Below are 5,894 nucleotides of genomic sequence, written 5' to 3' on the forward strand. Positions count from 1 at the left end.
CGTGCTGCTCTTCTGACTCTTCCCATGCATGAACCTGCGCCATAGGTTTAGTCCCTCCAGCCCTTCCCAGGGATGCTCAGGAGGTGCAGCGGCAGCTGGTGTCATCCTTGTCCCATCGCTGTCCCATCACAGTGACACTGCTCCTCAGTGAAGGAGCTGGGAGATTTCCATGGGGCTGGGATCAAAGATAAGCTGAAAACAAGTTGTTTGCCCACAGCTAGCAAGAAATCAGGGTTGCACCCATTCGTTTTTTGTCACCCCCTTGAAATCCCCAAGGAAACTGTCCCCAGAGGCCTCCAGGCAGTCTGGAGGTGTTAGTGGGGCAGGAGAAGATGCAATGCCCCAGGGATTTGCCTCCAGGATTTGGAGGGCAGGAACCCCCTAGGGCTCGGACCCCCCGGGCTGGACAGGGTTTCAAGCCAGCACGTGGCTCGAGGCTTGGGGAGGGATGTGGTGGGGCCTGGGCGGGATGCAGGATGCACGGAGCAGCCACGGGCTCCGGCTGCAGTGGCCACATTGGGTCCCCAGGAGGGTTTGTACAAGGCCCAGGTGATAGAAAGGTCTCAGAGACAAAATCTGTTCCCAAACCGTTTTGGTTTGGCTAAGGGAAACACCAAATCCTACTCAGGTCCAAGCAGATGAATTCTCTCTCTTGCACCAGGGTGATTTCCACGATACTGGCACTGTCGAAGGAGTTGATAACTCATATCTGCCACCCTCGGAGCAGAAGTCTGGTGCTGGGCTGTAGGCAAAGCCTCCAAATTTCCAAAATCAAAATTTTCTCCAGCCCAGAGAAAGGCATTGCCAGGTCGATGCCTGCAGCAGAACAACCCAGACCATGGCAGCCGCCTCCCCCCTCGCTCTGTGTGTGTTGGCTCGGCCGGACCTTGCCGGCAGGTAATTCCCATTTGAGCTTTGCTGTGGTGGAGCAGAGGGGGGCTGCGACCCCTCAGCTCCATCTTCAGGGAACCAGCTTTGGGGCATTGCTGTGCGCAGCCCTCATCTCCCCCAGGACACAGAAATTGGAATTTCCTCCTCTGCCCGTACTGACCTTTTCAAAAATGCAGCAAAATTGGCTCTCTTTGCCTCGCTAGAACCTCACCAGTGACAAAGCTGGGAGAATTTACTGAATTTTAAGAAAAGGAAAGAAAAAAAACCAGGGAAAAAAATCCCATCTCCTCTGCTGTGGTGGTGCTCACTGCCATGGGCTCTGCATCAATGGCCATGATGGAGCCACGCACCCGCCCTGGCCAGTGCAGGAGCCACATTTGCTCCTTGTTACCCCCTTAGGTGGAGAGCAGAGCCCTGCGCAGGATGCGGCCCCATCCCCTCCTGATGCGGCTCCATAGCAAGCTATTAAACCTTCGAGCCTGGATGGATCAGAGCTAAATAAAGCCCAAGCAAGACAACCCGTGGCCAAGAGCCGGGTTGATTCTGCCACCATGGGTTTAGTTTTTGCTCTGGCGGTGGGTGCTGGAGGTGCAGCCGGAGCAGTGGCGGGGGTACAGGGGGCTGAGGGTGGCCGGGGAGCGGGCAGCACCCCCAAGAGCCAAGGATTGCTGCTGGGTGTCTGGCTGCGGGTGAGGCGCATCGTTAGAGGGAGATGCTGAGCTTCTCTCCAGAGCTGCAGAGCTGCACCGGGGAGAAACGGCTTCTCCAGGCTCCCCCAGCTCCGGGCTGTGCTCACGCAGCCAGCTGCTGGTGGTTTTGCTTGCAGTGCAGCTGGGGTTCATGGAGCGGTGCTGGGGCTGCCCCTGACCCCATGCAAAGGCAGGGTGCCCCCCAGGTGCCCCCCAAAGCCTGGCTGCCCTTTACTGTGCTCCCGAGGGTGTGTGTGGCCGTGGGTCCCCCCTCTGCTGTGCCATGTCCATGCCAGCTCCTCATCCGCAGAGAAGAAAGCAGAAACCCTGCCAGGGTGCTCGCCGGAGCCCGAAGCACAGCCATCTGGGGTGTCCCTCTGAGACCGCCCGGGCTTGCCGAGACCTGGCAGGACAGGGCTGGAAGAGCCGGGTGAAACAGTGTTCACAGAGCAGGCAGGAGGATGCCATCCTGATGCCCAGCCCCCTGCCCTAGCAGGGTCTGTGCCAGCTGCACCTTCATCCCGGTAAGGATGGTGATGGTAAGAGCAGTGCATCCCTCCAGGCTGGCTCTGGACCAGTGTCTGGTGCCATCTAATGCCCTTGGCTCATCTGAGGGGCACCCAGGGCCAGACTCTGCCCAGGCAGCAGGGAGGCATCCAGAGCAGCCCTGATCTTGGCTTTGCCTCCAGTGGCTCTAGGCATGCAGCAAAATCCTTCTGCATGGTGGCACCGAGGAAGCACCATCATCCCCAAGGGCTCCTGAGCGAGCACCTGGGCCAGTGGGTACTGCACTGGGATCCCCAGGTGCTGGAGGGAGACGGGTACTTGGGGTCCTGTCCAGACCAAGGGAGAGCTCAGACACTCCTCAGCTTTTGCCGAGCAAGAAAAATACCTTCTATTTGTCTAGCACTTATCTGCCAGTGGTATTTCAGGCACTGCCCCAAAACAAACAGCACCAGACAATGAAACGCAGATGAATCGGGTGTAGTTTCATGCAATATTAAAACTAGACAACAATTAAAGTAAACAGAAAACACCAACAGGCAGCAATCAATCCCTTGCAGCAGGCAAGAGGATGCAGGCAGCAGCACCAGGGTGAAGGGGCAGGCAATGGCAGCTACCGGAGAGCAGGTGACTCTGTCGTCTCTAATTAACTTTTCCTGCTTGTGGCAATTTTTTGCAATAAGCAGGACAGTACACTGCTGACATAAGAAATAACGTTCATCATCTTCTTGTCTTATAAGGGAAAAATGCAGCAATCCCTTCTCAGTGGTAGAGGCAGTTTGCAGATTCTAGCAAGGTTTTCAAGCAGGAAAAAAAAAAAAAGCCACCACAATTGCACATCGAAAATGCATGCCTAATTTGTCCAAGTAATTACTGAGCCCAGCTCGATGATACAGATACCTCCAGCTCTGAAACGCTGCTGATTGCGTCTCTGATTCAGGAAACAAGCTCTGTTCCCCCAACATTGAAATTCATGCTGGGCTATGAACGCAGCCTGCGATTTCCCTGGCTGCAGGGGGTGTGAGGACACAATTTGCTGAGCAGAGAGGGATGGCAGCACCTGCTATGCGCTCTGCTGAACTGGAGCCAGTTTGAATCTGAATGCCCATTCCCAGTAGATTACATGCTCAATCTAATTAGGACCCTGTCCTCCCATCAGATGTCCAGGGGGAAATATAAACCACCCCAAATCATTGCATTCTTGGTGCTCTCAGGCAGCTCATTATGAGTTGGGTTTTTTTTTTTTACTGGAGACCTGCAGACACCCGAAGTGCCACGGCCATCAAAAAGGAGAAATCCCAGTTGTTGTTGGCACGTGTTGTGTGTCGGGGCCTCACAAGCCCCAGGAGAGGCAGGCAGGGGGTGGGTGGTGGTGGGGACAGAGCCCGATGGGCCCGCACGGGTGCTGGTACAAATTATAGCATCCCGGGGAGGTGTGAACTGGGGGAGGCACTGGCATGTGGCTGCTCCTGGGATGCTCCAGCAGCGGCATCCCGGCACTAGCGAACCTCTAGCTGCCTTATCCCAGAGCCCTGGTTGCCATCCTGGCTGCCTGGTGCCAGAGGACAAGATGGGGCATGGGGACACGCAGGGTCTCGCAGCGATCTCGGCAGAAGCCTTCTGCCCCAGCATGTCCTCGCTGCATACCCAGGGCTAATCAATCTTGATTCATTGCTAATGAACTTGAGAACAGTGTTGGGATGGATCAGGTGCCACTCAGGGTGAGATGGATAATATAATTAAGATTTCCTCAAAGGTCCTGTTTTTCTTACCTTGTTAATTAAGCTGATGTGGGGCCCTCCATGCAGAATGCATAATGAGAGGCTGCCAGAGATGGAGCTGGCTATTAGCAGGAGGTGATGCTGGGGGAAATGCCAACCTTAACCACAAGGCTCAGGGTATTTTGGCAACTCTTTGGGGCTTTGGTTCCCCCAGAGTGGCCAAAAGCTGACCTCTGCTGAGGAATCGCTGCAACCTTTGCACCACAGATGCATTTGGACTGTGCAGGGCAGAGCGCATGGGCACAGGGATGCAGGTGGAGATGGATGGGTTCAACACTGCCCGGGACAAGCTGAGCACCATGGCAGAGCTTACGGCTTCCTAAAGCACTGCCATGATGTGGGGAGCCAGGCATTGCTTGCAGAAAGCTGTGAGCAGCCCCATGGCCTTGAGGAGCAGCTCTCACACGGCTCTGGGGTCTGCAGCATGGGGAGAAGGGGATGCTGCTCCACTCCCGATGGCCCAGGAGCATTTTTGGTACTTGCACTCTGGTGGTGACTTATGACAATGAATTAATGGCCTCTTAATAAGGGTGACAGTTCCCTTAATTAGAAAGTAACGGAGCGGGGATAATTGCTTCATTTCAATTTTTTCCCCTATATTACTTCCTTCATTTTTGGGTTCTCATTCATGGCTCCTGGGTACCCGCTGGGAGCACTGCCTCCCTGGAGCCAGAAACACTCACCAGTGAGGAGGGAGGGAGGTGGGCGCAAGTACAGCTGCGGTGCTGCCACTTTCACTGGGGCAGGGATGAGATAAATAGTTTGTCCAAAATTAATACCATTTGGGTCAACCAGAGGTGTTCCCCAGCCTGGGTGCGCAAGTAGTCTTGCTGCAAAAACAAGCCCTGCAGAAACACATTGAAATATTGGCAGCATTTCACTTGGGTAGTTTTTGGAAGGGAAAGTTTTGGGTTTGGAATTGGCCCGGGCCGTTAGCTGGGGGGTTCATGTAAAAACCTTCGACCCCTCCAACCAAACTGAGCTGCTCCGCTTCCCGTCAGAGGATGCTTTTTGTAAAACTAGGGAAAATTTGGGGGTTTGTGTGGGTTTTTTGCAGCCACACAGCTTTGTCACCAAGCCTATGCTCCCTCGGTCCTGTCCCACGCCCTGCATCTCCCACTGCGCTGCATGGGGCTGGGGGTGCCCCAGGGACCTGACGTCCCCAGTTTGGGACTGGCTTCTGGCAGGAGTTGCCCCACACACCAATACAAACCTGTAAATAATAAAAAGCTGCTGGGACCTTCATTTTTCCCTGCAGGCAGGAGCGTTTCCTCCGTTAACCTTCTCTCTTTGCATTGCAGCCATTTTGCTTTCTCGCCATATCTAAAATTAAATCTGTTAGGGTTTTCTGTCGCTCTTTTTTTTTTTTTTTTTTCCCCCTCTCCCCCTTTTGCTTGTATTTTCTGAGTGCATTCAAGCACAGGGAAGGAAAAAAATAATAATAAAAAAAATCCATCAGCATAATTCATGGCTCGCACAGTCATCGTGGGCTCCGGTTTCCAATCAGAGGCCCGTGCTGCGGAGCCGTGCCGGGGAGGGCTGGGGCTGGCCCGGATGCTGCTTCACAAACCACCAGCGATTCCCTCTTTGTTCTGGGATCGCTCTGCTTCAGCTCAGCCAGCCCCCACACAGCCCGTCCTGCGGGTGCGGGAGCGTGGAACCGGTCTGAGGGCCTTTGTGTGTCCCCCCGCTCCAGCTCTGAGGATAATAGAGGATGGAGCAGCCGCTGAGCGGGTTTGCATGCTCTGGACCCAGCTGGGATCCTTTATCCTAGGATAAAGGCCTGGGAGACATGGAAGTGCCAGGTCCCTCACCTCTGCGCCTGGTGCATGTGGCTTAGCTGACGTGGGCTGAAGTCTGGGCACCCAGTCCCTCCCAGTCCCTCCCAGTCCCACGCACTGAGCATCCCACCACCCCCGGCAGAGATGCTGGTTCTGGCCCTGCGCAGCTTCACATGCACAGCACTTCGCGGGAGTTTTTGAGACATCTCCAGAGCAGCGGCATGTGGAAGAGGCTCTGCAAACCCAGC

The sequence above is a fragment of the Falco punctatus genome (assembly GCF_963210335.1).
Source record: "Falco punctatus genome assembly, chromosome: 10".
Classification (NCBI taxonomy): Eukaryota; Metazoa; Chordata; class Aves; order Falconiformes; family Falconidae; genus Falco; species Falco punctatus.